The sequence below is a fragment of the Aethina tumida genome, chromosome 1 (genome assembly GCF_024364675.1).
Source record: "Aethina tumida isolate Nest 87 chromosome 1, icAetTumi1.1, whole genome shotgun sequence".
NCBI lineage: Eukaryota > Metazoa > Arthropoda > Insecta > Coleoptera > Nitidulidae > Aethina > Aethina tumida.
This window is the reverse complement of record NC_065435.1, coordinates 11,710,889-11,736,684: the sequence shown is the minus strand read 5'-3', so window position 1 is coordinate 11,736,684 and position 25,796 is coordinate 11,710,889. Positions and strand designations below refer to the sequence as shown.

General features: G+C 23.3%; 1 protein-coding gene across 1 annotated transcript in view; it reads left to right on the top strand.

Moving 5' to 3' along the window:
- LOC109608802 (plexin-B) overlaps positions 1-25,796 on the top strand; it is a 167,749-nt gene that overhangs the window by 33,064 nt on the left and 108,889 nt on the right. The window contains exons 2-3 of the mRNA XM_049965361.1: positions 201-241; positions 17,860-17,924. The gene's annotated coding sequence lies outside the window, so the exon portion shown is untranslated. The remainder of the gene's footprint in view (positions 1-200; positions 242-17,859; positions 17,925-25,796) is intronic.

Genomic DNA, 25,796 nt, shown 5'->3' with positions numbered 1-25,796 from the left:
TTTTAAGCTACTAAGTAACGTAGTTTTATTGTTTAGACACTTTTATTTGATACTAATACCTGAAAACAAAAAGATTCTTTTTATAAATGCCATGTTTTTTAATATTTAATTTTTTAATTAACCACTGTACGTTTTTTATAATATAAAACGTTATTTTTAGACAAACGAACAATCTATAATATTGTCTTTTTATTTTATAGGTTCATTTGTCATCTAATGAATGCCTGATACCAACAATTATGTAAGTATTATATTTCCAACCAACCATAAATACAATACTAAAACAGTAGAGCAACTTATTTTAGATACAGTAATTTTATGTGACATTAATAAATAACAATAACATATCTAAAATTACAATAGGGGCTAAAATGTCCAAATCCCCTTAATTTATTTTACCCTTTTAACCAATTACTGTTGATACATTTTCAAGCTATTTAAAACAGCATGTTGACACGACTAAAAACTTTAATGTTTTATTTTCTGGTCACTAAAAATATACTTATTTCAAACATTGTAGACTTGTTTGTCATGATTAATATGTGAGAGAAGCAAAATGTCTAAAAGTCACATTAAGTACTAGAATGTTTAGTTATTAAGTTCAATGACGTGTATTTTTGACATTGTATTATTTTCCAGGACAATTTCAACTTTTAGATAAATAATACATTCATACTCTTTATTTGGTTCAAATATTAACGTTTATTTAAGCTACACAGAAATTGTAAACCTTACTTAAAATTACATTTTGGAGCAAATTGAGGATAATATTACAGTATTGATCAAAATTGGCTAATTAATTAATATTGTAACATTAGAAAAAGGTTATAACTAATTATTATCCCTAATGATATTATTAATTTTTTAATACTGATTTAGGAATTGATTTTTATACTTTTATTGTCTTAAAAAATGTTAATAATAATATTAATACTTTTACATTCATTATTTATTTGAATGATGACAATTTTTAATGTAATCAATTATTTAGTGAGTCATTTGTAAATCATAAAACTATAATTTTGATTATTTATTATTATTGTCACTAATGATATTGATCATTACTTGACTTTTATTTATTTTATTCAAATGATAACAAGTTTTAATGCTGATTTAGTGATTTTTATACTTTTATTGTCTTAAAAAATGTTAATTTCATAGAAAAAATACTTATTGTGATATTACTGTGCTTAATACTTTATTATTATTTTTATTATTATTATTATTATTATTATTATTATTCAATTTATTTTATCATTTATTTAATTCGAATTATTACAATTCCCAATAATTTAGTGATTGGTTTTTATATATTTATTTTTTTTAATTGTTGTTTTCATAGCAAAATTTAATTATATGCATTTATTATTATTATTATTATTATTCATATTGATAATATTAATACTTTTACATCCATTATTTATTTTATTTGAATGATGACTGTTTTTAATGTAATCTATTATTTAGTGATTCATTTTTATATTTTTTATATTTTCAAAAATGTAATTTTTAAGAATTAAATGAATATTTATATGCATTTTTGTTATTATTAATTTTTCTTTTATCATTTATTTTATTCGAATAATTACAATTTTTAATACAATCACTGATTTAGTGAATTGGTTTTTATTATTTTATTGTTTTAAAAAATGTAAATTTTATTGACTAAACAATTATTTATTTCTATTAATATTATTAATTTTATTTTTATCATTTATTTAATTCGAATGATGACAATTCTTAATGCAGTCGCTGATTTAGTTTCACTGCAGTTTTTAATGTAATCAATTATTTAGTGATTCATTTTTATATTTTAAAAAATATTACAATTTGTAATATAATCTACTGATTTAGTGAATTGGTATTTATTATTTTATTGTTTTAAAAAATGTAAATTTTATTGACTAAACAATTATTTATATGCATTTTTATTAATGTTTTTGTTAATATTATTAATTTTACTTTTATCATTTATTTAATTCGAATGATGACAATTCTTAATACAGTCACTGATTTAATGATTGATTTTTATATATATTTTTTATTTTTTTAAATGTTCTTTTTACAGCAAAATGCTTATTTATATGCATTTATTATTATTATTATTATTATTATCATCACTAATAATATCAATACTTTTACATTCATTATTTATTTTATTTGAATGATGGCAATTTTTAATGTAATCAATTATTTAGTGACTTATTTTTATATTTTAAAAAATGTTACAATTTTTAATATAATCTCTGGTTTAGTGAAATGGTTTTTTATTATTTTATTGTTTTAAAAAATGTAAATATTATTGACTAAACAATTATTTATATGCAATTTTATTATTATTTCTATTAATATTATTTATTAATCTTACTTTTATCATTTATTTAATTCAAATGATGAAATTTTTTAATACATTGATTTACCTATTGGTTTTTATACTTTTATTGTTTTCAAACATGTTAAATAAACATTTTATTATTAAATGTTTATTTAAGTGCATTTAATATTTTTACTACCATAATAAAGTTATTAGTTTTACTTCTATTATTTATTTTATTCGAATGATGACACTCTTTAATTAAATTCGTTTTTATACTTGTTGCTTTAAAAATGTTGACTTTATTGGCTAAATATTTATTTATATTGTTAATAATAATATTGTTTCTTTTATTTTTATTATTTAATTAATTTGAATGATTACAACCCTTAATGTACTTGGCAAACTAGTGATTCAATTGTATAATTTTATCATGGCACAAAAGAAAAAAATAATTTGTTAAAACTAAACGTTATTAATACTCTATACGTTGATATAAAGTGAGAAGTTGTATTGATCAAGCTTAGCTGGTTGATTAACTCCGTAACCATCATAAAAATACCGTGGCTTAGCAACTTCTTGAACCTTTTCAAAACGCTGTAGCAGCCCCGTCATCGTCAAACTGTGGCAAGATGTCCGTGTATCTCGTCCACCCCCCCGTGCATCGTTTAGCCCGACTGTCGGTAAATGCCGTGCAAGAAGGCCGGCGCCGTTAAGTGCAGAGGCCACTCGAATTTTTGGCCAATATTTAAAGAAATTCCGCCAGTCCCCCGGCCGCATATCGTGCGCCGGACGTATTAGAATAACAGAGAGGATCGGTCCCTCGGTCCTTTCGGGCCGTTACCGTTACGTACGTAACGCGGACAAGGAAAAACCCCCGGCACGTCGCGGAAAACGGGATAACAAAGGGAACGGGGACGTCGGGACGGTCGCACGCATGCGTTCCCGCCACGGGAATTAACCGACGGCTGAATGTAAACAGAGGCGAAAACCAGACCGAATTGCGCCGGCATCAAGTGTGCGGCGGGGCTCGAGAGAGCGTTTTCAACCCCCGCGTAATAACCGTGCGTCTGAGCCTGATGATGTATCCGTAACCGGGTCACGACTTGCCGTCTCCTCTGTGGTAAATATGCGTTTACCTATTTTCGATGTCGATTGCCCACCTACACCGCCCCGTAACAACCCCGAAGTCGAAGTTTTGGTCACAAAGCTCACGGCGGGCCGTTCGTGTGTTCCCCGAGCGTATGACAAAGCATGTTGGCTCTCGATAGAACGTACCCACCTACCTTACCTGCCTTTGCATGTCTTTATTTTCGATGCGGGACGGCTTGTTTAATTTTCCGGCGGCGGAGGAAATTGAACCGTTGCAGTTTCTTCTCGTCGTCAATCTCCGACTTTGTTTCCGGGGACTCTGTACTCGTTTCTTTGGTTTTTTCTTTTCTTAGTGAAACTGTCAAGAGCAAGTGAATTCAATTTTTGTATCTCGGTATGTTTTTGTACGTGTTTTCTGTGTTGGACCAACACACGGTTACGGCCGTGTAGTTATCCGGTGAAGCAACAGATGCGTAACGATTTACGGGCATTAAATCTTTGTAACATTTTTGTGTTTAGATCATTCTTGCACGTTCTAAATGTGTAATCGACTTGTTACTCATTTCTATTTATAATTTAGTCACTTTATTTTTTAATAATTTTTCAACGTAATTATGTTTCAATTTAATTAAAAACAAGAAAAATATTCGTTAGCTATTTGTTTACATGAGAATAATATTAATTTTATTATTACTAACAATTTTACCCATGTTAATTTATTTTAGTACCATCTTGTGACTTTATTCGAATGACGACAATTTTTAATGCAGGCAATGGTTAGTTTATATACTTTACTGTTTTAAAAAATGTTGATTCTACTGATTAAATGTTTATTTGTAAACTTAATAATATTATTTTCACTTCTATTATTTATTTTATTCCAATGATGACAAATTTTAATGCAATCAGTGATCAAGTGACCCGTTTTTATGTTTATATTGTTTTAAAACGATTTTAATTTTATTGATAAAATGTTTATTTATGTGCATTTACTATTAATAAACCTAATAATAATATTAATTTTATTTTTTATTCCTTATTTTATTCCAATGATGACAAATTTTAATACAATCAGTGATCAAGTGACTTGTTTTTATGCTTATATTGTTTTAAAAAGATTAATTTTATTGATAAAATGTTTATTTATGTGCATTTACCTATTAATAAACCTAATAATAATATTAATTTTACTTTTATTCTTTATTTTATTCCAATGATGACAAATTTTAATGCAATCAGTGATCAAGTGACCCGTTTTTATGTTTATATTGTTTTAAAACGATTTTAATTTTATTGATAAAATGTTTATTTATGTGCATTTACTATTAATAAACCTAATAATAATATTAATTTTATTTTTTATTCCTTATTTTATTCCAATGATGACAAATTTTAATACAATCAATGATCAAGTGACTTGTTTTTATGCTTATATTGTTTTAAAAAGATTAATTTTATTGATAAAATGTTTATTTATGTGCATTTACCTATTAATAAACCTAATAATAATATTAATTTTACTTTTATTCTTTATTTTATTCCAATGATGCCAAATTTTAATACAATCAGTGATCAAGTGACTTGTTTTTATGCTTATATTGTTTTAAAAAGATTAATTTTATTGATAAAATGTTTATTTATGTGCATTTACCTATTAATAAACCTAATAATAATATTAATTTTACTTTTATTCTTTATTTTATTCCAATGATGACAAATTTTAATGCAATCAGTGATCAAGTGACCCGTTTTTATGTTTATATTGTTTTAAAACGATTTTAATTTTATTGATAAAATGTTTATTTATGTGCATTTACTATTAATAAACCTAATAATAATATTAATTTTATTTTTTATTCCTTATTTTATTCCAATGATGACAAATTTTAATACAATCAATGATCAAGTGACTTGTTTTTATGCTTATATTGTTTTAAAAAGATTAATTTTATTGATAAAATGTTTATTTATGTGCATTTACCTATTAATAAACCTAATAATAATATTAATTTTACTTTTATTCTTTATTTTATTCCAATGATGACAAATTTTAATGCAATCAGTGATCAAGTGACCCGTTTTTATGTTTATATTGTTTTAAAACGATTTTAATTTTATTGATAAAATGTTTATTTATGTGCATTTACTATTAATAAACCTAATAATAATATTAATTTTATTTTTTATTCCTTATTTTATTCCAATGATGACAAATTTTAATACAATCAATGATCAAGTGACTTGTTTTTATGCTTATATTGTTTTAAAAAGATTAATTTTATTGATAAAATGTTTATTTATGTGCATTTACCTATTAATAAACCTAATAATAATATTAATTTTACTTTTATTCTTTATTTTATTCCAATGATGACAAATTTTTATGCAATCAGTGATCAAGTGACCCGTTTTTATGTTTATATTGTTTTAAAACGATTTTAATTTTATTGATAAAATGTTTATTTATGTGCATTTACTATTAATAAACCTAATAATAATATTAATTTTATTTTTTATTCCTTATTTTATTCCAATGATGACAAATTTTAATACAATCAGTGATCAAGTGACTTGTTTTTATGCTTATATTGTTTTAAAAAGATTAATTTTATTGATAAAATGTTTATTTATGTGCATTTACCTATTAATAAACCTAATAATAATATTAATTTTACTTTTATTCTTTATTTTATTCCAATGATGACAAATTTTAATACAATCAGTGATCAAGTGACTCGTTTTTATGCTTATATTGTTTTAAAAAGACATTAATCTTAGTTATAAAATGTTTATTTATGTGCATTTACTATTAATAATCCTAATAATATTAATTTTGCTTTTATTCTTTATTTTATTCCAATGGTGACAAATTTTAATACAATCAGTGATCGAGTGACTCGTTTTTATGCTTATATTGTTCCAAAAAAATATTAATTTTATTGATACAATGTTTATTTATGTGGATTTCCTATTAATAAACCTAATAATAATATTAATTTTATTTTTTATTCCTTATTTTATTCCAATGATGACAAATTTTAATACAATCAGTGATCAAGTGACTTGTTTTTATGCTTATATTGTTTTAAAAAGATTAATTTTATTGATAAAATGTTTATTTATGTGCATTTACCTATTAATAAACCTAATAATAATATTAATTTTACTTTTATTCTTTATTTTATTCCAATGATGACAAATTTTAATACAATAAGTGATCAAGTGACTCTTGTTTATGCTTATATTGTTTTAAAAAGATATTAATTTTATTGATAAAATGTTTATTTATGTGCATTTACTATTAATAATCCTAATAATAATGTTAATTTTACTTTTATACTTTATTTTATTCCAATGATAACAAATTTTAATGCAATCAGTGATCAAGTGACTTGTTTTTATGCTTTTATTGTTTAAAAAAAATGTTAACTTTATTGTTTTACCTTTATTGTTTTAAAAAAAATTAAATTTATCATTATTTATTTTTTAATATAATAATTAATAACTAGATTATTAAATATATTAAAAATTGTCATCATTTGAATAAATAAAATAAATAATATAAATAAAAGTATTATTAATGTTAATTACTATAAATAAACATTTAGTCAATAACAATAAAGTTTTTTGCATCAATAGGAGTATAAAATTGAATTGTGTATTTGAATAAAATTAATAATTTAAATTACATTTTCATAATAAAATAGAAGTAAGTAACTACTTAGTATAAAAGTATTAAAGTGTAAAATAAAATTGAGAAGAAAAAAATCACAAATTTTTGTAATCTCTGAAGACGTCTTTCTTGTCATTAATTAGTACTTTAAAAAAGACTCAAATGTTAAAACTAAGGGTATAAAGTAAATAAATCGTCAATATTCAATTAGTTTGTATTTATAGCCAAATATATAACTAACTGAGAGTAAAAAAGTTGTCTGCGTTTTGGAAGTTCGGTCTATTAAAACTTTTTCAAGACGATTTTCGCATAACAAACATAAGCATCTTAATATAATAAGACGACAAATTTTGCCTCTCGAGCTTTTATTTGTAAATGATTATTGTTTTCCGGTTCAGTAAATTGTTAAAACGAACAAAATCACAGCGAAATGTAAAAATTGCAAATTAACTATTATTGGAAATACGAGATCGTTAAAGCAGGAACATGAACGCGAAAGTGCGGAGGATAAAAATTGGAATTATTAGTAATTTAAAAATTTTAAAAACGAATCGCAGGAATACACGTTAACGTGCTGGTTAAATTAAAAGGTTCGCAACTCCCGTAAAATGAAATGGGTAAACAAAAGCCGGAGGATCCGCAGACGTTTTCCGTGTTCTTTCATTCTTTAACGAAGTAGAAAGATCAAACCTTGAATACGACGAAATATATGAAAAATATTAACGTCAATGAAATATTACACATTTACCCTCAGGTGGGTTCTTTCTTTCTTACATCATTCCATTACTCCGCACTTACTTTGACGTATTTACTGAAAACTTCATACGAAATTATTTCGGTTGGTGGTGTACTTTAATAAATTTTCGGTGGCCGTTTCATTTACTGCCGCAGATATAAAACCTGTTCTATAAACTTTTATACGTTCAGAAAATATCTATATTTTTATACATTGCATCGGGGCTACATTGAAATTTGTTGAAAGTATCGCACAGTTTCATACGTGTGCAGCCCCGACGTATTAGCCGCTCAAAAGTTTCAGCGTTGCACGGCCAATTTAAATTCCAAACGTTAATTAATCGAAGCCGGTAATGTATTCATAATTTAATGTGTTTGAATAATTATTAACATACTGCGATTTCCAATATAATTTAATCATTGCAAATTCTCCGGCAAGTTTTACAAAACTAATTGAAACTTGTAAGTTTTCCACGTCACAAATTAGTTAATTCATATTTTAATGCGAAATCCAATTGATTATTTACGTCTCAAATTATTTCAACGACGATCTACGTACACGTGAATGAAACGGTTAATTGCATAAAAACTGTTTTAATTGAAATACTTGCAAGTTTACTTTTGACTAAATTGTTCATTTCTTAATGGGCAATTTCAACTTTCGATCTGCCATCCGTTCAATTTTCAATTTGTTTAAACATTTTCCTGGTTCTTCATAATTTATAACAATATATACATATTTTTTTCTCAAGTAAATATTTTATGGACGTTAATTTACTTACACAATATTTAAATTAAGTTAGTTAAACTGTGTACTTTTGATTGAATTAACAATTTCGGCTTCAGAAGGTCTCGGTAATGTAATTTCGCGGTTAATTTTGTCATTCATCATAAAATATCGGCTCGTAAAAGCAAACACCCACTCCATGTTTATTAAATTTACCAAATACTAAACATATTAATTAATATTATTAATAACGATGCTAATAATGTTTTCAAAATGTGAAATATATTAAAGTCCTAATTAATATTTGCACATATTTTAGGTTTCGTGGAGGTTTTTTACACAATTAAATTTGAAATTTATTATTAATTTCCTAATTATTTATTTTTTTGAATGTTGACAATTTTTATTGCAATCAGTAATCTAATTACTCGTTTATTGTTTAAAAAAATGATAATTTTATTGACTGAATGTTTATTTATGTGCATTTAATTACTAATAATATTATTTCTTCCACTTTTATCATTTATTTTTTTCAAGTTTTAACGCAATTAATGATCAATTAATTCGTTTTTATACTTCTGTTGTCTTCAATGTTAATTTTATTGAATAAATGTGTATTTCTATGCATTTATTATTATTATTACTAATAACATTATTACTTCTACATTTGTAATTTATTTTATTCAAGTGATGACAAGTTTTAATGTAATCAATGATCAGGAGATTCAATTTTATACTTTTATCGTTTTAAAACATCTTAATTTTATTTACTAAATGTTCACTTATCTGCATTTATTACCAATAATATTATTTCTTTTACTTTTATTTATTTTTTTGACTAAAGGTTTGTGTGAATTTATTATCATCATTATCAAATAATATTATTTCTTCTACTTTTAGCATTTATTTTATTCATATGATGACAATTTTAAATGCAATTAATTATTCTGTTATTTGTATTGTGTTAAAACATGTTAATTATATTGATTAAATGTTTATTTCTACGCATTTATTGTTATTATTACTAATGCACCATTATTTCAACGTTTTTCATTTATTTTATTAAAATGATGACAATTTTTAATGTAATCAATTATCAAGGTATTTGTTTTTATATTTTTATTTGTTTTAAAAAATGCTTATTTTGTTGACTAAAGGTTTATTTATTTGCCATCGTTATTAACATTACGAATAATATTATTTTTTCCACTTTTATCACTTATTTTATTCATATGATGACAATTTTTAATTCAATTACTGATCTAATGATTCGTTTTTATATTTTTATTGTATTATAACTTGTTAATTATATTGATTAAAACTTTATTTCTACGTATTTATTGACATCATTATTGCAATGTTTTTTTTTTATTTAAATGATTACAATTTTTAATGTAATCCATTATCAAGGCTTTTTATACTTTTATTGTTTTAAACAATGTTAATTTTCTTGTCCAAAGGTTTATTTATGTGCATTTATCATCATTATTATCAACAATACTATTGCTTCTACTTTTATCATTTATTTTATTCAAATTATGACAATTTTTAATGAAATCAATTATCAAGGTATTTGTTTTTATACTTTTATAGTTTTAATAAAAGTTAATTTTATTGACTGAAGGTTTATTTATCTGCATTTATTATCATATATTGATTTAAATGTTTATTTTTACGCATTTATTGTTTTTATTACTAATGACACCATTATTTCAACGTTTATGATTTATTTTATTCAAATGATGACAATTTTTAATGCAATCAATTATCAAGTTTTTATTTCTTTAAGAAGTGTTAATTTTATTGACAGAAGGTTTGTTTATGTGCTTTTATTATCATTATTACTAACAATGTTATTTCTTTCACTTTTATTATTTATTTTATTCTCATGATGACAATTTTTAATGTAACTAATGATCTAATAATTCGTTTTTATACTCATAGTGTCTTAAAAAATGTTAATTTTATTGATTATGTGTTTATATCTATGCATTTATTTATTATTTTTGTTATTTCTACGTTTTATTAAAATAATGACAATTTTTAATGCAATCAGTAATCAAAGAATTCGTCTTTATACTTTCATTTTTTGTGTAATGTTAATTTTATTGTCCAAGGGTTTGTTATGTGCATTTATTATCATTATTATAAATTATATTATTTCTGCTACTTTTATTTATTTGATTCAAATGATGACAATTTTTAATACAATTAATACTCAATGGATTTTTTGTACTTTTAATGCTTTAAAAAATGTTAATTCTATTGACTAAATGTGTATTTATGTGTATTTATTGTCGTTATTATTAATAAAATAATATTATTTCTTCTACCTTTATTATTTATTTAATTCGTATTATAACAAATTTTAATACAATGAGTGATCTAGTAACTTTTAATTGCTTTAAAAAATATTAATTTTATTGACTAAATGGTTATTTTTATGCATTTATTATTATTATTATCACTAAGAAAATTTTTGCCTTTATTTTTATCATTTATTTTATTGAAATGACAATTTTTTGTGTACGTACTTTTACCGTTAAAAAATTACAAACGTTTTGAATACTCTTCTCTATACTCCTTTTCGGGTATTTATATTTTATTTTTCAGGTATATTACATTTTATTTTACACAATTCTAACTTTTTATTTATTAAATACTTAAGCCTGCTTCTTATACTTTCACAATTCAAAAAAATATTATAATGATGCCTCTTTATGAAATTTAATTTACTATATGGATTCTAAATATAAATTTAAAACGTTCGGTTCCGTGTTGCTGAAGAACCAATCATTTTTACGGTGTAGTATTTGACTTCTAAATGCAAACTAATTATTGACGATTTACAGACATTCATTATTCCTGCTAATGAAAAAATATCTTTGTGCAAATTCATAAAATCATCCTCCACTTCTCTTTGTCAGTTCCCGTTTCATTTTCTAGGTATTTGCCTCTGCACTTTATGCTACAAGCAAAAATAAGTTTTTTTATAAATTTTAATTATTAACATTACTAAAGACATAAATTCAGTATTCGTATGAAAAATTATTTTAATTTATTAATTTTCGTCTTTGATCTTCCGCGTATCTGGGTCGCTTCGGACGTAAAAATCAGTAATGAAATAGTAAAATATATTGCCAACAATTTGCTCAATCTTTTTGCCGTCGTAGATTTTATAAGGTATATTAGTTTTTGTAAGTACACTCGATTGTTTTATTTGAAAGAAACGCCACTTTACGGAAGAATTGTCTTTGTTCCATGTTTCTTTGTAATATTGCTTTCAACATTTTTAAAACTTCAATGCTCGGACTTCAGTTTTCTTGTTTTTATCGACGACTTGTGCTATATTTTCTCTAACATATAAAATCTAATTTGACTTGATTGTGCCAACATGTTTTTTTGTGCAGTTTATTCAAATAACTAAACTTGACGATGATTTTTGGTTATTGGTGTCCATTAAACACAACAATTTAATGTTAATTTCCTAATTCACAAAACAGCATAATTGTAAATAAGATTTCTAACTGTTTTATGCGTCGTAATCCTGAAACTGAAATACGTTTGTGCTGTACTGTGTGCCGCTTGTGACTGCTGCATTCTTTTGGTATACATCGTAATTCCGCAGACGTTTTTCCAACTCCTTTCATAAATTTGATACATTCCAACAATACGAATTGTTATGCAACAATTGTCTTTGTCATATTTTCCTTCGCCAGTTACTTTAGTGGAGCGTGACTCTCAATTAGACAGGATCATTTTGTTTTCCTTTCAGCTACGTTTGACATTGATATTTTGATGAATTGATGAGTTTTTAACGGTTTGTTAAGCATGTGAACTATTGTTTTAGCATAATGGTTGTCAAAATATTAATCTATCGGAATTTTCTAAAAACCTGTCGGGTTTCGTTGTTGTAAAATTCGTCTGGCAATGATATTAATTACTTTAAACTCGTGTTCTGGTGATAGTTAATCAACTTGATGGCTTTTAAGAAGTAACTTAGCCATGGTGTGGAAGTATCAATTTTATAGATGGATTTTATAGGATTATAATTGATACCACACACAATTTTGTTTTGATCAAATTAATTGTTTTTTATATCACCTCAACATCAAATGCTATTTTTTGAAATAGTTACTTAATTTGTTAAAAGGATTCACTTTTTCTTAATAAATTCGAATACATAGAATTTAAGTGATATATAAAAATTATGTTTTCAGTACAAATTAAAGGCTTTTGACAATAGTTTATATTTTTATTATTATATTATATTTATTTATAGTATTATATAAACTGTTTTTGAATAAATACATACCTATTTGTATTTGTAAATAGTATTCAAATTTTTATCAAATTGGGATTTATAGAATTTAATTAATACACAAAAATTTTGTTTTAAGAACACATTAATAGTATTTAACAATAGTTTTATCACAAAAATTATATTTTTTTAAATAAGTACATACATATTTGTTAATAATATTCAAATTTTTATCAAATTGGAATTCTTAGAAGTTAATTAGTATATAAAAATTTTGTTTTCAGAACAAATGAATGGTTTTTAACAATAGTTTTATCACACAAATTACAGTTTTTGAATAAGTACATACCTATTTGTTAATAATATTCAAATTTTTATCAATTTAGGATTCATTGAATTTAATTAATACACAAATATTTTGTTTTCAGAACAAATTAATGATTTTTAACAATAGTTCTATGACAAAAAAATACAGTTTTTGAATCAGTACATACCTATTTGTTAACAATATTAATTAATATACAAATTAATGGTTTTCAGCACTAATTTTATCACAAAAACTACAGTTTTTGAATAAGAACATACCTATTTGTTAATAATATTCAAAATATTTATCAAATTAGGATTCTTAGAATTTAATTATCATACAAAAAGTTTGTTTTAAGAACAAATTAATGGTTTTTTTACAATAGTTTTATCACGAAACTATATTTTTTGAACATTTCTATTTGTTAATAATATTCAATTTTTTATCAAATTGGGATTCTTAGAATTTAATTAATATATAAAAATTTTGTTTTTAGAACAAATTAATAGTTTTTAACAATAGTTTCATCACAACAATTAAATTTTTTGAATAAATACATACATAATTGTTAATAATATTCAAATTTTTATCAAATTGGGATTCTTCGAATTTAATTAATATATAAAAATTTTGTTTTCAGAACAAATTAATGGTTTTTAATAATAGTTTTATGACACAAATTACAATTTTTGAATAAGTACATACCTATTTGTTAATAATATTCAAATTTTTATCAATTTAGGATTCATAGAATTTAATTGGTATACAAATATTTTGCTTTCAGCACAAATTAATGATTTTTAACAATAGTTTTATCATTAAAATTACAGTTTTTGAATAAGAACATACCTATTTGTTAATAATATTCAAAATATTTATCAAATTAGGATTCTTAGAATTTAATTATTATACAAAAAATTTGTTTACAGAACAAATGAATGGTTTTTAACAATAGTTTTATCACCAGAACTATAGTTTTTGAATAAATACATACTATTTATTAATAGAATTCAAATTTTTATCAAATTGGGGATTCATAGAATTTAATTAATATACAAAAATTTTGTTTTAAGAACACATTAATAGTTTTTAACAATGTTTTTATCATAAAAATTATATTTTTTGAATAAGTACATACATATTTGTTAATAATATTCAAATTTTTATCAAATTGGGATTCTTAGAATTTAATTATTATATGAAAATTTTGTTTTCAGAACAAATTAATGGTTTTTAACAATAGTTTTATCATAAAAACTACATTTTTTGAATAAGTACATATCTATTTGTTAATAATTTTCATATTTTATCAATTTGGGTTTTCATAGAATTTCATTAACTACAAAAATTTTGTTTTGACAATATTTTTATCACAAAAACTATTGTTGTACAGTACATTTTATTGATTTGATTTGATTTTTATGAAATATATGAAAATTTTGTTTTCAAAACAAACGAATGGTGTGTAACAAAATTACATATGTTGCAAAATTTGTTCGCATTGTTTACTAATTTGTACATCAAAATTCCTGGTTAGACAGCCAATATGTATTGTCTTTTGTGTTGTTTGTAACGTTATACAAAACATGTTTCGAAATAATTAAATTAAACACAACAAAATCGACGAAACGAACCGATTTAGCCGAATAGAAAATATTAATTTATACGATTAGCAACCGAATAATGGTCGTTAATTAGCCGTGTTTGGGCAGCGTACGATTTTAATAAACGTTAAAACAATTTCGGCGTCCGCAAATTTCTACTAATGTTTTACGGCGATCAAAAAGGCGAAATGTTCGGGATGCCGATACAGGTTGTCAAAAGCAGGTTCTTGTGTGGGCCGCCACTCCGAGATAAAACGATCAAACCTATTAAAATCTTACAGCTACCTGAATATTTCTTTCTGCATATCTGCCACGAAAATATTCTATTAATGTGAGAGGAATTCTTTATTATTATTATTTTTTTTTACTAGTTACAAACTGTGATTTATTTATTGGGTACCGGAAAATGTAATTAACGTTTTTGGTTCATGATTTAATTCAGTGAATTTTTATATTATATGTTTTGTGTAATTTTTGTTTATGCTCTTTATTCAAGTTCGAAAATAAGCTTAAAGCAACGAAGGCTCCTCCTGATATAACATTTACAATGTTAATCCAATAAATTAATCTTATTTTTTCTACTTGAAGTTTATACAGAAGACAATCAGTTAATATTAATTTTAACAATTTATAAACAAAAATGTATTAAAATTTTGTAAATAATGCATTATTTTTATGCAGTCACGTAAGTTTTAATTCTATGTAACTTAGAAAATGACATTTTGAATTCAAAAATACAGCAAATTAGTCCTTTAATTCTTCTACTTAAAGTTTATGCAGAAGACAATCAGTTAATATTAATTTTAACAATTTATTTTTCATATCACAGCTAAAATAAATTTTGCTAAGAATATTTTTATTGTCTTTATAATGAAAAATGTATTAAAATTTTGGAAATTAAAATAAGCAGTGTAATTTTTCATTTTTTTGTAGTCACGTAAATTTTAATTCTATGTAACTTAGAAAGTAACATTTTAAACTCAAAAATACAACAAATTAGTCCTGTATTTCTTCTACTTGAAGTTTATACAGAAGACAATTAGTTAATATTAATTTTAACAATTTATTTTTCATATCACAGCTAAAATAAATTTTGCTAAGAATATTTTTATTGTCTTTAGAAAGAAAAATGTATTAAAATTTCGGAAATTAAATAAGCAGTGTAATTATTCATTTTTTTAAGTAGTCACGTAAATTTTAATTCTATGTAACTTAGAAAGTAACATTTTAAACTCAAAAATACAATAAATTAGTCTTTTATTTCTTCTACTTGAAGTTTATACAGAAGACAATAAATTAATATTAATTACAATTTATTTTTCATATCACAGCTAAAATAAATTTTGCTATGAATATTTTTATTGTCTTTATAAAGAAAAATGTATTAAAATTTCGGAAATTAAAATAAGCAGTGTAATTATTAATTTTTTTATGTAGTCACGTAAATTTTAATTCTATGTAACTTAGAAAGTAACATTTTAAATTTAAAAATACAATAAATTGATGCTTTAGTTCTTCTACTTGAAGTTTATACAGAGGACAATCAGTTAATATTAATTTTAACAATTTATTTTTCATATTTCAGGTAAAATAAATTTTGCTAAGAATATTTTTATTGTCTATAAATAAAAATGTATAAAAATTTTGGAAATTAAAATAAGCGGTGTGATTATTAATTTTTTTAATGTAATCACGTAAATTTTAATTCTATGTAACTTAGAAAGTAACATTTTGAATTCAAAAATACAATAAATTGGTGCTATATATCTTCTACTTGAAGTTTATACAGAAGACAATCAGTTAATATTAATTTTAAAAATTTATTTTTCATATCACAGCTAAAATAAATTTTGCTATGAATATTTTTATTGTCTTTATAAAGAAAAATGTATTAAAATTTCGGAAATTAAAATAAGCAGTGTAATTATTAATTTTTTTATGTAGTCACGTAAATTTTAATTCTATGTAACTTAGAAAGTAACATTTTAAATTTAAAAATACAATAAATTGATGCTTTAGTTCTTCTACTTGAAGTTTATACAGAGGACAATCAGTTAATATTAATTTTAACAATTTATTTTTCATATTTCAGGTAAAATAAATTTTGCTAAGAATATTTTTATTGTCTATAAATAAAAATGTATAAAAATTTTGGAAATTAAAATAAGCGGTGTGATTATTAATTTTTTTAATGTAGTCACGTAAATTTTAATTCTATGTAACTTAGAAAGTAACATTTTGAATTCAAAAATACAATAAATTGGTGCTATATATCTTCTACTTGAAGTTTATACAGAAGACAATCAGTTAATATTAATTTTAAAAATTTATTTATCATATTACAGCTTAAATAAATTTTGCTAAGAATATTTTTATTGCCTTTATAAACAAAAATGTATTAAACTTTTGGAAATTAAAATAAGCAGTGTGATTATTAATTTTTTTATGTAGCCACGTACATTTTTATTCATTGTAACTTAGAAAGTAACATTTTGAATTCAAAAATACAATAAATAAGTGCTATATATCTTCTACTTGATGTTTATACAGAAGACAATCAGTTAATATAAATTTTTACAATTTATTTTTCAAATAACTAAAATAAATTTGGTAACAAACAATATTTTATAGGCTTTAGAATATATTTGAGACACCAAACTATCAATGCAACTGTCTACTTCTTGAAGATTAAATAAGTTTTGAAAAACTTACTCAAAGACGAGTTTTTTGCTTAATAGAAAAGACATTCTGCTTCTTCTTAACAATATAAGACCATATGTCGTATTAGAGACTCAAAGAAGCTTCAAAATGTTAAATGTGAAGTTCTACCTTATCCATCATACAGCCCAAATATTTCTTCATGTGACTATTGTCTAAATTTTCAGGAAAATAATGATTTAATTCTGTAGAGGTGGTCAAACCTGTTCTTTAGTTTTGATAACACAGAAATTTTCACTCGTGTCATGAAATGACTTGATTATTTTGCTGAATAAAACTTAAATACTTAAATTGCTTAGCTTGGCACCTAATATTGTACAATTGAAGTCAAGCGCATTTTTATTGTTTTAATAAAAGTGCACAGTTATACATATTAACACCTGTGCTACCAAGAAAACCGTCGTTAAATTGTCCATTCTTTGTTCCAGAGAAATATGTTAATGTTTGGAGGAGAAGACCATTCGTTCTTTGGCATTTCATCTAGGGAAACACTGTAAGTACCACAACAAAACACAAACGCCTGATGGCAAATAATCAAGATGTTTGGTATAAATTATTTGGAACCAAACATTCGTAAAAATGCTCAAAGTTTAAACCTTGCAACCAATGAGCGGGAGCATCAAGGACGAGTAACTTGTAAGGAAATTAATCCGGGCATCAACTAAGAGATAATTTACTTGTACCTAAGTGTCCTTTAATGCGCCGTGTCCCGGAAACTATCTAAGCCTTCGAGCAAACATCGGTCGACTCTCGGATTGAGCAAGTGCCTACAACGAAACGGCGACAAACGAACCGTAATTTGGGCTTTTGTTCCATTTTTTATTCCCTTTTTGTTTTTAAATTGTTTCATCCTCCAATCCTCAACGATCGACGTGCACTCACGTCCTGATTGATTTGTCCTGCACGACATTTCGCATGTGACGTAATTAATATTAATTAACAGTTAATTAGCACCGGCTCGGAAACTATCCGGTCTGTTTGCCTAATTAGACGCAAATTAGATTTTATACAAACAGCCACGCACTTATTGCAGGAACGTTCAGCGAGTGATGAAGAGATCAATTCGATTCCTTCCTTGTTTCCGTCGGGCGCTTTATTTAATTTGCCTTTTTCTCCCCAAGCTTTGCACTTTGTAAAGGGACTGGGTTTCGTCACATTTTCCTTAAAGTGTTTTTTATGGCTTTTATAAACAAAAATGTATTAAAATTTTGGAGGATTAAAATAAACAGTGTCAATATTAATTTTTTATGTAGTATTTTAAACTCAAAAATACAATAAATTAGTCCTTTATTTCTTCTACTTGAAGTTTATACAGAAGACAATCAGTAAATATTAATTTTAACAATTTATTTTTCATATCACAGCTAAAATAAATTTTGCTAAGAATATTTTTATTGTCTTTATAAACAAAAACGTATTAAAATTTTGGAAATTAAGCAGTGTAATTATTAATTTTTTATGTAGTCACGTAAATTTTAATTCTATGTAACTTAGAAAGTAACATTTTAAACTCAAAAATACAATAAATTAGTCCTTTATTTCTTCTACTTGAAGTTTATACAGAAGACAATCAGTAAATATTAATTTTAACAATTTATTTTTCATATCACAACTAAAATAAATTTTGCCAAGGGTATTTTTATTGTATTTATAAACAAAAATGTATTAAAATTTTAGGAATATAAATAATCAGTGTGTTATTAATTTTTTTTATATAGTCACGTAAATTTTAATTCTGTTTAATTGAGAAAGTAACATTTTGAACCCAAAAATACAATAAATAAGTCCTTTATTTCTTCTACTTGAAGTTTATACAGAAGAAAATCAGTTAATATTAATTTTAACAATTTATTTTTCATATCACAGCTAAAATAAATTTTGCTAAGAGTATTTTTATTGTCTTTATAAACAAAAATGTATTAAAATTTTGGAAATTAAAAAAAGCAGTGTGATTATTATTTTTTTTATGTAGTCACGTAAATTCTTATTATATGTAACTTAGAAAGTAACATTTTAAACTCAAAAACACAATAAATTAGTCCTTTATCTCTTCTACTTGAAGTTTATACAGAGGACAGTCAGTTAATATTAATTTTAACAATTTAGTTTTCATATCACAGCTAAAATAAATTTTACTAAGAATATTTTTATTGTCTTTATAAACAAAAACGTATTAAAATTTTGGAAATTAAGCAGTGTAATTATTAATTTTTTATGTAGTCACGTAAATTTTAATACTATGTAAGTTAGAAAGTAACATTTTAAACTCAAAAATACAATAAATTAGTCCTTTATTTCTTCTACTTGAAGTTTATACAGAAGACAATCAGTAAATATTAATTTTAACAATTTATTTTTCATATCACAGCTAAAATAAATTTTGCTATGAATATTTTTATTGTCTTTATAAAGAAAAATGTATTAAAATTTCGGAAATTAAAATAAGCAGTGTGATTATTATTTTTTTTATGTAGTCACGTAAATTTTTATTATATGTAACTTAGAAAGTAACATTTTAAACTCAAAAATACAATAAATTAGTCCTTTATCTCTTCTACTTGAAGTTTATACAGAGGACAGTCAGATAATATTAATTTTAACAATTTAGTTTTCATATCACAGCTAAAATAAATTTTGTTAAGAATATTTTTATTGTCTTTATAAACAAAAACGTATTAAAATTTTGGAAATTAAGCAGTGTAATTATTAATTTTTTATGTAGTCACGTAAATTTTAATACTATGTAAGTTAGAAAGAAACATTTTAAACTCAAAAATACAATAAATTAGTCCTTTATTTCTTCTACTTGAAGTTTATACAGAAGACAATCAGTAAATATTAATTTTAACAATTTATTTTTCATATCACAGCTAAAATAAATTTTGCTATGAATATTTTTATTGTCTTTATAAAGAAAAATGTATTAAAATTTCGGAAATTAAAATAAGCAGTGTGATTATTATTTTTTTTATGTAGTCACGTAAATTTTTATTATATGTAACTTAGAAAGTAACATTTTAAACTCAAAAATACAATAAATTAGTCCTTTATCTCTTCTACTTGAAGTTTATACAGAGGACAGTCAGTTAATATTAATTTTAACAATTTAGTTTTCATATCACAGCTAAAATAAATTTTGCTAAGAATATTTTTATTGTCTTTATAAACAAAAACGTATTAAAATTTTGGAAATTAAGCAGTGTAATTATTAATTTTTTATGTAGTCACGTAAATTTTAATACTATGTAAGTTAGAAAGTAACATTTTAAACTCAAAAATACAATAAATTAGTCCTTTATTTCTTCTACTTGAAGTTTATACAGAAGACAATCAGTAAATATTAATTTTAACAATTTATTTTTCATATCACAGCTAAAATAAATTTTGCTATGAATATTTTTATTGTCTTTATAAAGAAAAATGTATTAAAATTTCGGAAATTAAAATAAGCAGTGTGATTATTATTTTTTTTATGTAGTCACGTAAATTTTTATTATATGTAACTTAGAAAGTAACATTTTAAACTCAAAAATACAATAAATTAGTCCTTTATCTCTTCTACTTGAAGTTTATACAGAGGACAGTCAGATAATATTAATTTTAACAATTTAGTTTTCATATCACAGCTAAAATAAATTTTGCTAAGAATATTTTTATTGTCTTTATAAACAAAAACGTATTAAAATTTTGGAAATTAAGCAGTGTAATTATTAATTTTTTATGTAGTCACGTAAATTTTAATACTATGTAAGTTAGAAAGAAACATTTTAAACTCAAAAATACAATAAATTAGTCCTTTATTTCTTCTACTTGAAGTTTATACAGAAGACAATCAGTAAATATTAATTTTAACAATTTATTTTTCATATCACAGCTAAAATAAATTTTGCTATGAATATTTTTATTGTCTTTATAAAGAAAAATGTATTAAAATTTCGGAAATTAAAATAAGCAGTGTGATTATTATTTTTTTTATGTAGTCACGTAAATTTTTATTATATGTAACCTAGAAAGTAACATTTTAAACTCAAAAATACAATAAATTAGTCCTTTATCTCTTCTATTTGAAGTTTATACAGAAGAAAATCAGTTAATATTAATTTTAACAATTTATTTTTCATATCACAGCTAAAATAAATTTTGCTAAGAATATTTTTATTGTCTTTATAAACAAAAATGTATTAAAATTTTGGAAATTAAAATAAGCAGTGTGATTATTAATTTTTTTCTGTAGTCACGTAAATTTGAATTCTATGTAACTTGGAAAGTAACATTTTGAACTCAAAAATACAATAAATTAGTCCTTTATTTCTTCTACTTGAAGTTTATACAGAGGACAATCAGTTAATATTAATTTTAACAATTTATTTTTCATATCACAGCTAAAATAAATTTTGCTAAGAATATTTTTATTGTCTTTATAAACAAATATGTATTAAAATTTTGGAAATTAAAATAAGCACTGTGATTATTATTTTTTTTTATGTAGTCACGTAAATTTTTATTATATGTAACTTAGAAAGTAACATTTTAAACTCAAAAACACAATAAATTAGTCCTTTATTTCTTTTACTTGAAGTTTATATAGAAGACAAACAAACAATTTATCTTTCATACCACTGCTAAAATAAATTTTGTTAAGAATATTTTATTGTCTTTATAAACAAAAATGTATTCAAATTTTGAGAATTAAAATTCATGTAAATTTTTATTCAATGTAACTTAGAAAGTAATATTTTAGATTCAAAAAAATAATACATTAGTCATTTTTATTGTTTCTACCTGAGGTGTATACAGAACGGAAATCAATTAATATTAATTTTAACCATTTGCTTAGTCATAGCCACATTAGCAACAATCCACTGGCAATTTATAATTTGTCCTGAACACCATGTATTATTTATACAGTTTAATATGTATAAACTTGTCTTCAATACATCTTGGTCATTTTTATCTTTTTCCACTTTGTTTCCAGATTGTTTTTTATCTTACATATTTGAATATTCAGTATAACATAAATGTAAATGAACGTTTCACATTTATTAAGACAATAAAGTTTGGGTACATTAACATTAATTTGACGTGGCTGTATGAGTAAGCAATTTTGTCTAATAATTAATAATTGTAACACTAGTCCTTTAAAAACAAGTTAAAAAGAAGAAGAAACGAAAAAGAAAAGCACATTGCCGGCTCAGCGAATTAATGTCGCCGTCGAAATAAGTGTCCGTATAATAGAGTAAGACTTAACTTTGATTTTATATCCAAAGTCCTTTTCTATATTAGACAATACTCGCGAAGGAGCAGCCCCTCGGCTGAACAATAAAGTGTAGGAGTACAAAACGAAAAAGAAAGAAATCGCATCTCGTCCCATTTAAATCCATGAGTGCCCTGTATATTTGTATAGAGAGTTGATTGATGACACTTCTGTTTACTAGAAGAAGTGTTTCACATAAATTTTAAGTGGATAATGCATTTTCCGCTGCTGCGAACATTGTACGTTGGTGGAGGGCCGCCTAAAATAATAAACAGCTCAAATAAGACGTACCGATTTAAGTGTTTTTCTTTCATTTATCACTAAAATATTTACGCGTCATTCAAGACATTACATCGATTAGTCGGTCTGTCGGCGGTCGTTGATCAATTTCGACGGATCATTTTTTTTTCTTCACAGTTTTCTGGTAAAGTATACAAAAAAACAAAAGTGTTTTTTTGTGGGGGATGGGGGTGTTTCAAATTTACCAAAATTGATACAAACTATAAAAATTTATTTTATCCACTCTATATAAAAAATAATAGAATAAAGGTATTTTTTGGGAGAGTATTTTAAGTATACATAGAAAATTATATTAAAAATATTAAGTTAAACTTTGTAGTTTATTAAAAGGTTTTCTTCAAGACAATTTTATTTTAGAATCTTGGAGTAAATTTTGTTAGTTGACAATTTTATTAGTTTCTGAGGAAATTGAATAGAGTTTATATTATGGCTCAGTCTTTAATACCAGAACAAAAAATAATATTAACAGTGATATTAATATAAATTTATTCATTTACATAATACTCAAATCAACTATTTGATGCATTACAATAAATTCAAAACCTATACATACATATTAAATTTTAGGTTCAACATTTTATTTAATAATAGTTATATATTTAAATATCTTATAAAAAAATCAAATATCCTGCAATATTTATTAGAAAATTTAAAGTGACAAATTTTATGGCAGTGAAATAAAATTCAATTTATTTTATTTTTTACTTACTGTGAGAATTTTTATTCAATTTTATCTATTTAAACTATATTTGCCATTTCAGTTCAAAATTCATATACTTTGATATCTTCTTTCACCTTCCACTGAAAAGTCTTCTTTGCGAGTCATGAAAAATATTATTTACATATTTTAATATTTACAGAATTGTTGTAAATAGTTAGAGTGCATTACTTTCATACAAGAACTGTATTTTTATTAAGTTGGTTGAAATATTTTCCTTTTTAATAATTTCTGATAAAAGTTATATAATAAAATCTGTATTTCCAATTTCAGCTGATATCAAGACTCATATATTTTGATTTTTCCTTTGACCTACTGAAAATTCTCTTTGAGTCATCTAATGTATTACTTATAATTTTTAATCTTTATAAGTGTGTTCTAAGTTTTTTCAGTACATTACTTTCATACAAAAACTGCATTTTTTAAATAAATATTAAGTGAGCTGAAATACTACGTAATTAATATTATGAAACTGTTCCTCTTTTTTAATAATTTCTGACAAAAGATTTTTTAATCTTTACAAATTTGTTCTAAATTTTTTCAGTGCATTAGTTTCATATAAAAACTGCATTCTTATTAAAAATTAAGTTTGCTGAAACACTAGGATTATTAATATTATGAAAGAGCTTTTCCTTTTTAATAATTTCTGACAAAAAAATATATTAAGATAACTATATTTCCCATTTCAGCCAATGTCAAAACTAATATACTTTGATTCCACTTACTGAAAAGTTTTCTGTCTGAGTCATCTAATATATTATTCATAGTTTTTAATCTTTATAGATTTGTTCTAAATTTTTTCAGCACATTAGTTTCATATAAAAACTGTATTTTTATTAAATTATGAAAGAGCTTTTCGTTTATAATAATTTATGACAAAAAAATATATTAAAAAAAGTATTTTTCTCATTTCAGCCAATATCAAAACAAATATACTTTGATTTCTTCTTTCAGCTGCTGAATAGTCTTCTGTCTGAGTCATTTAATATATTATTCATAATTTTTAATCTTTACAAAGTTGTTATAAATTTTTTCAGTACGTTATTTTCATATAAAAACTGTATTTTAAATTAAAAATTAAGTTGGTTGAAACACTGGGATAATTAATATTATGACACAGTTTTTATTTTTTAATAATTTCTGACAAAAGTTGTATAATAAAATCTGTATTTCCAATTTCAGCTGATATCAAGACTCATATATTTTAATTTCTCCTTTGACTTACTGAAAATCCTCTTTGTGAGCCATTTAATGCATTATTTTTAATTTTTAAACTTTATAGATTAGTTGCAAATTGTTTCAGCATATTACATTCATACAAAAACTAAATTTTCCTTATTAAAAATTAAGTTGGTTGCAACACTAGGATAATTAATATTATGAAACTGTCTATTCTTTTTGATAATTTCTGACAAAAAAATATAATAAAACCTATATTTCCCATTTCAGCTAATGTCAAGACTCATATACTTTGATTTTTTCTTTCACCTACTCAAAATCCTCTGTGAGTCATCTAATACATTATTTATAATTTTTAATCTTTACAGATTTGTAAATTATAAATTGTTTCAGTGCAATAGTATAAATAATATTGTTGAATGTTTTCTTGTGTTTCTTATGTTTATGTTTGATAATAATTCATAATTAATTTTAATAGAAAAGTGGGAAATATATTTATTTGAAATATAATGGTGCTAAACATTTAGAAATATTGTTTTTATTGTTTAACAATAAATAATAAACAAATATATAAATATTTTTTAAATAAAATGATAAAATACAAATATTACAGAAATAAAATATTTGGTGTTAAACTGAAATAAAATATAAAATAAAATAAAAATAAAAAATACATGCACAAATATGATATGTAATATTATTTTATTTATATTTTTTGGTGGCTAGATTTCCCCATAATTTATTAAAAATTCTACACCATTTAATAGACGTTTTAAACTAACAAATTTAAGCTTAACATCTTTAAATGGACATTTACTAATAATGAAATATCTCGAGATAAAATTCATTATTATTAAAATTTTTATCTTCCACAATTCTTTTTAATTATCATCCTAAACTGTTTTTTATGTAAA